At 45.7% G+C, this 12,654-nt stretch overlaps 1 long non-coding RNA gene across 1 annotated transcript in view; it reads left to right on the top strand.

The window, feature by feature from the left end:
* Positions 1 to 8,534: 8,534 nt before the first annotated feature.
* The window catches only part of LOC110284432, a 26,336-nt gene continuing 22,216 nt past the window's right edge, over positions 8,535 to 12,654 (top strand). The window contains exon 1 of the long non-coding RNA XR_002376931.1: positions 8,535 to 8,593. This is a non-coding gene — a long non-coding RNA (uncharacterized LOC110284432). The remainder of the gene's footprint in view (positions 8,594 to 12,654) is intronic.

Below are 12,654 nucleotides of genomic sequence, written 5' to 3'. Positions count from 1 at the left end.
AAGAGGAGGAGGAGGAGGAGGAGGAGGAGTGGGAGGGGGAGGAGGGGGAGGAGAAAACCAGCAAAGAAGAAAGAGAGGCAAATTACTGAAATGTAGCAGAGGCAAGTACAGATCAATTATCTTAGAAAGCAACTGTAAAATGAAACCACATCAGTATATAAGGTGCGCACACTGTATGCAAATGATGCTGAAATCACAGAGCTGTCATGTTCAGACATGTGTGTCTCTGTGTGTGCCTTTCCCTTGGTGATGAGAGCCACACCTGTCCTGAAGGGAAGCTGAGGTTGCTGATTCACTGGCCCAAATGGGACTGGCTTCTCACAGCCTGACCTCTGACATGGCGTGACCAGAGAGGACCTTCCAGGGAAGACCATGATTACTCGTATACTTATAATGAATTAAAAACAAATTCAAACTAAGCCCCTAACCCAGTCATGAAGCATAAGGAAGCTGGCTTTGTGGAGAGGATCTCTGCAGGGGAAAGGGGCATTTGGGAAAGGCTTTTCACAAGCATACCAACTTCAGCCTCTGGGGCGAAGGCTACGCAAAAAGAAAGTTCCTCTCTTGGCTACCCAAAGCAGGAGGGAATGAAGTACATCAGATGTGCAGAGGTGGCTCTCCTGCTTCCTTCAAAACTTCATTCTTACTACCTGGCGTGTGTGTGTGTGTGTGTGTGTCTGTGTGTCTGTGTGTCTCTGTTTGTCTGTATGTGTGTCTCTGTCTCTGTGTGTCTCTGGGTATGTCTGTGTGTGTATGTGTACATGTGTGTCTGTGTGTGTGTGTGTCTGTGTGTGCATGTGTGTCTCTGTGTGTGTGTCTGTGTGTGCATGTGTGTCTCTGTGTATGTGTATCTGTCTGTGTGTGTGTGTGTGTGTGTCTGTGTGTGTGTGAACATCATCCTAAGGCAGTGCAGGTACCCGTGTGCTGAGGTGTGCACGTGGAGGTTAGAGGATGGACAACTGTGAGTGTTGGGCCCCCAGCCACCCACTTGTTTGATACAGATTCTCTGATTCGCTGGTCATTGCCCCAGGACACCTGAACACAAGCATCCAAAGATCCTCCTGTCTTCATCTCCCATCTAACCACAGATCCCTGGGATTATAAAGGCACTCAGATATGACTGACCCTTCACATGTGTGTTGGGGATTCAAACTCAAGTTTGCTTGCATGGCAAATCACTTTACATACTAGTCATTTATTTCCCAAGTTCTAACCTTTTAAAAAAGAAATTATTAGCACATATTAATTACACATAATAGTTGGTTTACTATGACACACATATATTTATATATGTATATATTTAATTTTGTATATATGTGTATATTTGTATATGTATATATTTAATATATATGTGTATATTTAATTTTGTCCTATTTACTTTCTTTCTGCTCTCGCTTGCTCTCTTTCTTCTCAACCAGTCTCCGTTCTACGTTTATAACTTCTTGTTTTGTAAACAGCTCTATTAGACCATTTTGAAGTGAGTTATTTTATATCTTTTAATGTCTGAGAGGAAAATAGGAGCAGCAGACTCTTCTAATATGTAAAAATTTTGCTGTCATTTTGCTTTTAATTATTAAGACTAGAGAAATCCTTTCTCTGGCTAAGGAGCGTCTTCTGTCCACAGCCAGCCGTGGCAGGGGCTCGCTTGCCAGAGTGACATGCTAATTCCACAGCCTTGGAGCTCTGTCGAGGCTGACAGGTTCGGCCTGCTTTGTGCAGAGTGGGATGTCTCCAGGCCTGGTTGTGGCGTTATTGTTCAGTGCGGAGCTGGTTTGCAGATAAAGGCAGCCCTGTCAGGGATTCTGAATAGCTCCCAGCTAATTGCTGACCCGAAAAGGCCCAATTAGCTGTTCGGTGCACAGCGAGGGGCTCCAGGGACCCACGGCTCCTTGCAGACCCATTGTGCAGCTCACCACGTGCCTACCTGGACTGGGGCTTTGTAGTGCCTTTTGGCAGATCAAAGGCTTGCAGTCAGAATGATGCAGGATCAACAGGCTGGTGCACAGGGAAGGACACACATCACAGACACCCAGAGGGCCACAGCGAGACAGGGGCCCAGCGTGACTTTTCTGTGCAGGTTTCAACATGCCACCCAGTGCTGTAATTTCATGAAATAATCCCAAGCATTTAGTCGTTATAAACTCCAGGACGATCAGCCACCAAGATAGTCCTGAGGTTCCTCTGTGGTTCGGTCACAGCGAGAACCCTGACAGCAGGGATGTCCCAGCCTTTCCTGTGCCTCCTGAGGTAAACACAGGCCCACACAGGTGCACCTACAGGGCGCTTGCTCAGTAATACCGAACCCCTTTTCCTGAGTGTCCTCTGTTCTGTTCGTGTAGAAGCGAGAGCGCAGACAGTTCCACCCCACCCGCCAGCAACACTTGGAATCCCACGAGTGAAACTTCCTCCTTTGATATAAGATGTCACGCCTCCTGAGGACACACAGGAGCACAGTCTATCGTGCCCACGAGACTTCCCATTCATTCATGGTTCTGCAGCCACCGAGAGTTCTCAGTGTACTTTTCCACACACAAAGCTCCTGTACCAAAGTGCATGTGAGGAAGTCAGAGCACAAATTTCAGAAGCCAGTGCGCTCCCTCCATAAGGTGGGTCCCAGGAATCGAACTCAGGTTTTAGCAGACTTAGCAGCAAGCGCCTTTACCCACTGAGCTGGCCCTTATCTATGCCTTCTGAGGTTTTCTGATTCATTGAATGGTTTGTTTATATTGTGGGTCTATTTCTCTCTTTATGACATTAAAGCAGGATTTGTTTCGCTGAATCCTGGGTTCTCTCAGGATGGAGAGAACCCAGGATTTTACACTATCAGCTAATGGAATTCATCCTCCCTCTTGCCCATACCAAGAGCTCAGAAACACTGGACTGGACTTCCTCTCAGCAGCTCTTTAGCTTTATGGGTTTTTGTTTGTTTTGTTTTGCTTTGCTTTGTTTTGTTTTACCTCTTACATGTAGCTAGGTCAGACCACTTTCCTTAGCTACCTTGAGATTTTTGCATAAACTGCCCTAACTCAGAATTTTGGTCTCTTACCACAGCTGTCAGCTTATACCAGAACCACATCATTTTAATAATTGTTTCATAAATTTTAATATCAGATTAGCATGACTTCCTCATTACTCTTTTCAAAAAATTTTAAAAATATATTAATTTTAATTACTTAAGATGAATTTTAGAATCATTTTGTCATATTTGAATAAAATTACTGTTTGGAATTTGACAAAATTAAACAAATGAATTGGTTGCAGGCAGGTAGCTCACAGGGTGATAAATGGCTCCCCTCTGATTTCTATACATCCCTTAAGAGGACTCCTTGCTATCCCCCTGCCCAGGTGTGGGGACTGCTTCCTCAATCCTCGACTCTCAGCTTGCTTGTGACTTGCATTGACCTATTGCTTTGTGTAGATTGATGCTATGCCAGTCCCTAGCCTTGTCTTCTGCAAGGAGCCTTGAGAGCTACCATGCAACCATGCAGATCCATCTAGGCACCTCAGGCTTAAACTTGAGCTAGCCTGCTAGAAAGTGAGAGGCCCCAAACAGGCAACCTCCTCCGTGGAAGACCACCCTGGGGGACACACTCGTGTTAGCCTGTGGTGACATGCATCACTGCCCTTGAGCCCAGCTCGAAGGGCCAATGTCCAGGATTGCCAGTAAAAGAAATGGTTCTTTTAAAGCCACTTTACAGTGGTTTGATTTTCAAAGCAATTGACACATATCTGAGTGTCCCATGTTTCTTTTTCTGTTCTGGACAAGGTTCTGACCCAGTTCATATACCGATTCTCCAGTCCCCAGAGAAGCCACATTTAGGACAGGGTCATCAGAAACGTAATTAAGGTTAAATGAGGACTTAGGTGGAGTCATAATGCACCCTAATGACATCATTTTTACTTGACATATCTATAAGACTTTGTTTATACTTATTCATAGACACCAGAGGCTAGCAAGTCATTCTCTTCTCTTCTCTTCTCTTCTCTTCTCTTCTCTTCTCTTCTCTTCTCTTCTCTTCTCTTCTCTTCTCTTCTCTTCTCTTCTCTTCCTTTCTTTTTTTTTCTCTTCTGGACACTGTTCAATCTTTAGCAGATGTTGAGGCCAACACTACTGTGCATGCCAAGCACATAAAGAGTAGGTGTCCCTCTCAGGATGGGACTCTGCAAGGCAGGCTCTGAGCTACTCCAGAGGGCTGTCAAGTGAGCAGCCTGAGTGTGCATGCAGGCAAGCTAGTGCACAGCAGGGCTCCCAAGTGCTGAGACAGACTTCATAACGGCCTTGTCCAAATGGGGTGACAGAAGAGATCTAAGGCCCAACATGGAGAACAGAGGCATCCTTGTGCTTCCCAAATCTTCCCTGTCTGAGAAACAGCCAACTGCATATCCCTGTAGACTATCTGTGTGGCTACAGGAGTCAATGCCAGAAAGACTCACAGCAAGTTTCCTCTATCCTCAGAGCAAGATGCAGCAAGGGGAACCAGCGCCACGCAGATAAAGGCACACTGGGTGTGGTCTAGATGAAGCACACTGAGAAGGGCTTTGGCTAAGAAGCACCAGCTCCTCACGGGGAGCAGGAGGTAAATAAGACCAAGGTGCACCCTGGCATCTCTGCCTCCTTGTACATCTGTCCCTGTCCTTTATGTGAAGGCACACAGGGAAGGCGATGCTTGCAACCTTTCCTGTTGAGTCACTTTGGCTCACAGGACAGACCACATCCAAGATGACAGCTAATTACCCATGATGCCAAGGAGCATCTCTACCCCTGGAACAGAAGTGATGGGCCTCCTAGGATTCAGGTTGAATCCTTTACATCAGCAGTTTTTGATCTGTGGATTTGCCACCCCTTTGGGGGCTGAATGGCCCTTTCTCAAGTGTCTCTCATCAGATATCTCGTACATCAGACGTGTGCATTACTATTCATTTCAGTAGCAACATTATAGCTATGAAGTAGCAGTGAAATAATTTCATGGTCGGGGATCACCATAACATGGGGAACTGTATTAAAGAGTCTCAACATCAGGAAGATTGAGAACCACTGCTGTGTATGGAGACTGAAATCAGGACTTCTCTGAACCACTGGGTAGAACTAAGATGGTGACCATCCAGACTGCACCTTGAACCGGAACGACGCCTTAATTGTGCGCACCTCTTGCCCCTTGCCACCTGCCCTTTGCCCCTTGACCTTTACCCCTATGCCTTCTTCATTTAAACCTGAAGCCAAAGGGTGGGGAGGGTGGACTGGGGATGGGAGGGCTCCCGGCACCTCTTCCCACTGTGTACAGTCTATCAGTCTCCCCTCTGCTTGCATCACTGCTAGGCTCTGTACCTGGCATATCAGTGACAGGAGGCTGAGCCCGGCCACTTGGGATTCCTGGAGGCTAAATCTTTGCTCTGAAAACCCCAATCACACAGACATCAGCGGACACATGGAGGGCCTTTCACTCCGAGGTGCTTACACTCTCCAAGCGCTCGGGAGAAGTGCGCTTATTCTGTGTGCCGTGATGACTTAGAACACACTCAAGTCTGAGGTTTGCACCCCTTGTGAAGTTTTTCTATCTGCTTCTGTGAAGATCCTTGGTGTGACGCATTCTTGTTTTTCTAAGTAGTTTTCACTTAGCAAGACCTTTCATTTCTTAACATACTGCCTTCTCGAGACATGCTAAAATCTACCGCACGGCTGATTTACGGCTCTCTTGCCGTGTTTCATAACTTTATCATGACTGCATTGGTGACGTGACTTGCCTTAGCTGAGCTTATCCATCCGTCACTTGTCCTTCCCAAACCTCTCAGATGCTTCACTGTCATGGTCTTATTACTTTTATTCTCTCTTTTATTACTTTCAGGCCATTTTTTTTTGTAAATCTTTGAAATAAAATCATGGTTGATGTATAGTAATCTTTCTTTAAAAGAAAATGATAATGGGGCCGTAGCTCAGCAGCAAACCGACTCAGTAGCATGTAGGGGTGGTAATGAGAGAAACAGCAGGGATCATCGGAGAGATGCCTCAGAGCTTAAGGAAAGGACTGCTCTTCCAGAGAACCCAGGGTTCAATTCCCAACACCCACATGACTCTCAAAGCCATCTGTAACTCCAGTTTGAGAGACTCCTGTGCCCTCTTCTGGCCTCTACAAGCACCAGGCATGCACACGGTGCACAGACATGCAAGGACAAAAGACACCCGTGGACATAAAATAAAAATAAAATTTAATACAATCAAGAACAAGCAGAGGCCTTACTATCAGTATTATGCAAGTTGTTTTTTGGAGGTGTGTGTGTGTGTGTGTGTGTGTGTGTGTGTGTGTGTGTGTGTGTGTGTGTTTGAGGGCTCACATGCGTGCACACAAACACATGCAACACTCCCACCCTCACCTTTACATGTAAATTCATATGATGATGCCTTTGTACCACAGTGTACTTGAGGAGGGCAAACAACAACTCTTGGGTGTTCCCAGGATATCTTGTCCATACTGAATGCATGTGTATCCCAGCCTAGCTGGCCCAGGAGTTTCTGGGGATTCTCCTTGTCTTTGACTCCCATCTCAGTATGGGAACACCTAGACGGCAGACACTGCTGCTGGGCCCAGCAATGCATGGGCTTTGGATATTCAAACTCAGGTCCTCTGGCTTGAACATCAGGCACTGAGCCTACTGAGCTGTCTCCCCAGCCTGTGAGTTGCTCTCTGGTTTTCTGCATCTCTGTGTTGCTGTCATGCTGTCAGCCATCTGTGGCCTTCCTTGTCCCCTTTACTCTGTGTGTCACATCCCCGCTCCTGCCACTTCTCTGCAATTGCAGATTTTTCTCGGAAACTTGCCAATTATTATAAGACTGCAGATTCTTGGTTATAGACTGTTTTGGAACCATACTCCCAAGCAAGAATATATACTTCAAGTTTTTGTTAAGTGTTTTTGAATGTCATATTTTTATACAGCACAAGGTGACAACTTCACCTATACTGCCTTCTACCAGGACCTGATCCATGGCCCCACCTGCCTGCCAGTCACTCGAGGGCTTCAGGGATGCAGCTGCTGGGGATGCTCTCTCACACTGGGTTTGTCAGCAGTGCAGCTGCCTGCAGGCACCCATGTTCCTGTAAGCACCCTTTCACCTCTCCTGTAAATTGTCCAATAAACCACTGATTCACTAGTCTTGACCTGGGTGGAGTGACTCCACCAGTCAAACATAGATGCCCTATTTGTGGTGGCAGGACCTTTGCCTATGCCTTCTCATGAAAAGTGACACAGTAGCACCTGGTTTTAACGTTCCTGCATAATCTGTGTCTCAAATTCCTCTTCTTAGAAGGACCCAAGTCCTATCAGATTGGGTCAGTGATCTAGTCTGATCTCCCTTTAATGGAGCTGATTCTAAAAGTACCCTGGTTTTAGAGTGTGCTAGAGGCCAGGACTCTAACACACAGAGGCATGCGTTCCAGTACAGAGCAGCACGTTTGCCAGATTCGCATCCTGTATGGCGTTGAATCTTTCAATCCTTTTGCGATCCCAGCCCAAAGTATGGGGGCTGCATCTTTCTGAAGAAGACTGGCAGATGCTGTGTTCATGATCGATTTGGAAAGCATGCAATTGTTACCTCAGGCTAACTCATAAGCGTCATTCTTCAAGTTCTTAAGAACAAAATAAGCTAACCGTTGACTAATTTACAGGAGTCAGCAATAGACAAACACTCCACCGTGGAAAATTCTTCTTGCTCATTTTAATGAAAGGACTTACACAGTTTTAATTATTTTCATTCTTCTTTTGTTAATTTTTTGCTGGGTTCTCAGTCTTATCTATCTTCTTTCACTCTTGCTTTAAAAAAATAATAAAATAGGTAGGGGAATTCAATTAAAAAGATTGGCGGATGTAATAAATTTTAACCATACCCACAATAATTATTTTGACATTTAAATCGTATCTTGATTAATCCTTCTGTTAATTGAAATGTTGTTGAGATAATCATAGGTTCACATGCAAGTTTTAAGAAATACTACAGAGAAATCCTTTGTTGACTTTCCCCAGTCTCTCTCATGGCAATGTGTTACAAAATCGTAATATAATATCATCTACTGAGGAAGAGGGTGGATTAGAAGACACTCCTGAGAAACGTGGTGAGACACAGGCATTGGAATAAAAAACAGTTAGTCATATTCCAGTAAGAGAGAAAGCTGGAGAAACAGAAGTGAGCACAGGAGCCATGCAGAGGCATCCAGGACACACCAAGGGGCACCCAGCTGCTTAGGTCAAGTCACAGTCCCCTCTTAGACATGGATGGGCTGAGGAGAAGCTGCCTCATCTTTGTAGAGAACCAGAGACTGGAAAATTGGGCATGGAGAGATGACCCGAGTACAGCGAGCTGTAGAGGTTGACAAACGTCACATGGGAGCCTAAAGCTGAGGTTCTGTATATCACTCTGGAGTCAAATACCGGGCACCACCCTTGCCACTGTCTTGGTGAACTACACAGGAATGTATGTGTGCGTGCGTGCGTGCGTGCGTGCGTGTGTGTGTGTGTGTGTGTGTGTGTGTGTGTGCGCCCGCGCATTGGATTTCCATGGTCTCCTCAACCAGGGCAGCCACAGAGAGACCTCCTGGTAGCAAAGGTAAATTGAGGTGGGAAGGTCTTCTACATATCACACCCTCACAGGAAACCTCTGATGTGAACTGAAGGCCCCCAACGTACCAGCAGTAAAGCTGTACCTGTAACTCAGTGGGTCTCAGACCACAGGACTGCACCACGAGCTAACATTCCCACAGAGGAAACCTCCGCAGCAGGACCCATGAGTTAACTTATTTGTATTACTTTGACTAACAGCTCTCACAGGTCTCCACAGAGTGATCCCAAACACAGGGACAGCGGGGAACTCAGCATCACCACCAGCCCAGCCAGGAAGAAAGCGTAACTGAGATTCCAGCACCTTCTATTTCATTTATTTTAATATCTTTTATTTATATGTACTTTTTAAAGTTTAAACTGCTGCACATGGGTGGTTCCGTGGACTTTCTAAAGCAGCGTCTTGCCTGAGCAGGCTTCTCTGATGGTACCATCCCTGCATTTACTCTGGGATCCTTTCGTACTGTTTATCCTAGCCCTAAATGTTAGCAAGTTAGCATCCTTCTAGTCTCCACCCAACAGCTACCCAGGAAGGCCTGGTTTGCTATTTTAAAAAAGGGACATTTGCGCTCTCTCTCTCTCTCTCTCTCTCTCTCTCTCTCTCTCTCTCTCTCTCCCTTTCCTCCCTCTCTCTACATGTTCCTAGCTGGCCTCTTCCTTTGTCCTCTCTCTTTCTCTGTCTCTACTCCTTTCTCAAACCCCCTTCCATGCCCCCAAAATAAACTCTATTATAGACTAGACTATAATGTATGACTGGGGCAGGGGGGACGCCTCAGCATGGTAAGGTAACCTCTCCCATCACACCATACTGCACTTTACAAAACATACCACTAACCCATATACTTTCCTTCTCATTATAATTTCCTCTTTTCTCCTTACCATTCCCTCCTCCTCTTGCTACTTAATTATTGATATTTTTTTAGTTCTAAACATCTATAAACTACCATATTACCAATATAAATCCATTAGTGCCAGTGCCTCCAAACATTATGAGTGGCAAGAGAGAAACACAAAAGCACTTTCTACTCAGTTAACCCCAGGTGTGCTGTCAGGGCGCTGTATTTGTCATGGCAGCTGCCTCCCCTACCCCACTCCATAACCGAGGCCAAACGGAGACAAGCAGCCAGACAAAGCATGTACAACGAACAAACAAAAAGCAGTAAGCGGTGGGATAACTAAACCAAGAAACAAAACCACAAGACCAAGACAATAACACACCAAGATACTAACACACAAGACACCCCAACGTGCTCACAGCTCCTCAGCGTCAGGAACCAAAGATACCCAGGTGTCTGAAATGCCAGAAAAAGGTTGCACGGTTTTTAAACTGATCAATGACCACTTAGGAGCCTCAGAGGAACAGAGAGAGAGGACGTGAAGGCATCAGTTCTGGCATTGACAGGAAAGACAGCAAAGAGGGGAAGATGCTCTGACCACTTGGAAGAGAACGTTTAAAATGGAGAGGAAATACTCAGCAATTAAATTGTGACTCTAAAAAAGAAAGCAAAGAGAAATGCTGCGAAAGTCAACTGATCACATTTAATCAAGAAGGAAACACCTCAAAGCATCGTCCGACCTGAGCAAATCGAAAATGGATGTCATTGACCGTGGGAAGCATCGTCTACCCCGAGCAAGGCAAAGACGGATGCCACCGGTGGAAGATGGCACAGAGAGAACAATACTTTCCATGTAAGTAATGGGCTTAAGGGTGAGCATGACCAACCCTCCAGGAACTCTGAGACCCATTCAAGAGACCAAACCTAAGAATACACAGGGCAGAAGAAGGAATGGAGATAAACTCTAAAGGCATAGACATGTGGACAGTGACTTTACAGCAGGAAAAAAGAAAAGAAATGGATATGGAAACACAAGAAGCACTTCAAACCCTAAACAGACAAGACACTGAAGAAACTGATTGTAATATATCATAGCCAAAACATCTGAAGTACAAAGCAAAAATACCGTTAAAAGCAACCTGTGAGAGAGGGGGCTGGAGAGAGGGCTCAGCAGTCAAGAGCCTGTGCTGCCTCTATAGAGAACTTTTTAAAGTTATGTTGTGTTTTATATCACAACATCAAGGTGAGATCTTAAAGACAAGGATTGAAAGGTTACAGTTCCAAAATGTTGTGTCACATTGACAAGGGGCAGGGTGTCCAAATTAGCTTTAGTTGTCAACTGAACACAGTCTGGAGCCATCTGAGAGGGAAACGATTGAGGGGGTATCGAAATTCCATTGGCCAGTGGGCGTGTCTGTGGGGAATTGTCTTGATTATTATTTGATGTAAGAGGGCCCAGCCCACTATAGGTAGTGGTGTTTCTAGGTAGGTGCTCTTGGGTTCTCTTAGAAAGAGTGAGACTGTAAGCAGCAGTTGGTGAGCCAACAGGCAGTGTTCCTCCATAGTGTCTGTTGCACTTGCCCGGCTGGGAGTTCCCTGGGTTGAGGTCATGCTGTGTAGAACAGCAAGCAGTCCCTTCAAGTGTCTTTCTTGAGTTCCTGACCATCCTCAATGACTGGCTAGGACAAGGATGTATAAATTAAAATTGAAGGTGATTTGGCCAGAGAGTTTGGCCATAGCACCAGAAAGGAAAATAAAGCAACAACATTGAGAAATGCACCTGGAAATGGCAGCCAAGCGATCATCGTGGCTTCCTTGTTTTTATCAGAGAAAGAGGGGGAAGTGAACAACTCTGGTTACCTTCTTAGAAAAATGATAACAGGGAAGCAGAGAGCTGCTGCCTTGCCACCCTGACAACCTGAGGTTCATCTCAGGGACCTGCATCCTACATCAAGATGCAAGGAGAGAACTAACTGATCCGGTCGTCCTCTGGCCTGTGTGGGCACAGCATCACACACACACACACACACACACACACACACACACACACACACTGTGCACACACACACTGTGCACGCACATGCACACTGAACAGTTCTGAAGGGATGAGAATGTTGAAGGTCTATGAAATTTACTTTCGACTGCTTAGAAAGCTGCTAGACCTGACGTTAACCATTTACCTGATCAGGTAAAACCCAAAGAGCTGATAATGTAATGCTATCAAAACATGGGCATGCACGGTCCTTTCATTCTGTTTCCGGGTTTGTGGTTGCTTTGGATGGGATCGCTGTCTTCCTAGAGTTGCCCTCACACAGCTGAAAGACTGAGCACAGCATTCCTGTTCTCCATCGACTCGAGAGGGATGCTTTATGGCTTTAACCTATTTACACATAGACTTCTGACGGAGGAGTCCATTTATTTTGAGTAATATGCAGTACATAAAAGCACTTCCCATACAATTAAAACTCGCTGCAGATGTTGCTCACTATTATTCTAAAATTCTAAGTAACCAATGATTGGGAAAGAAGCTTGAGTGGACATTGCCAAAGACTCATAATGAGCTAAGCTGTAGTTCATAAGGCCACCCAAGCGATGCCCGTTTATAATGCCTTCCATCCAGGTCAACTCAGCAGATGTTTGTGGGTGCCCCACTGGTCCACATTCCTTCCAGACTTCCCTAGAGTCCTACCATGAAACCACAACCATCCTCTTAGGTACTCTTGAAGCTTTGACAGGTTACTGCTGGGCCCATGCTCCCCTCCACAGAGGTCACCTCCATCATACACCCTCGGCTTGTCCTGGTGCTTTCTCGGGACAGAGGCATGGACTCTGCTTCCCATGGTATCACTGCATCTGCAAATGCAGGAGCCCCTTAAGGAAGTGCATCTCTACCTATAGAAAACATATTTGAAACAAATGGTACCTTTCATGTCTGTGAAACCAAGTCCCCATTTTCTGGATTAAGACAGTCACCATTATCTGGATTAAGATAGTAGATAGCTCCCAGGATTCACTGTCTCTTTGTATTGCTGTCTTGTTTGTGTGAGTCTCTACAAGCTGGGCACCACATATTTAACAGTAAGCCTCTCTCTTTCCTTCTTCCCTTTCTCTTCCATCCTTCCTTCCTTCCTTCCTTCCTTCCTTCCTTCCTTCCTTCCTTCCTTCCTTCCTTCCTTCCTTCCTTCCTTCCTTCCTTTCTTTCTCTCTCCCTCTC

The sequence above is a fragment of the Mus caroli genome, chromosome 18 (genome assembly GCF_900094665.2).
Source record: "Mus caroli chromosome 18, CAROLI_EIJ_v1.1, whole genome shotgun sequence".
Taxonomy (NCBI): domain Eukaryota; kingdom Metazoa; phylum Chordata; class Mammalia; order Rodentia; family Muridae; genus Mus; species Mus caroli.
Note: the sequence above shows the minus strand (reverse complement) of the source record. Positions and strands in the feature narration are given on the sequence as shown.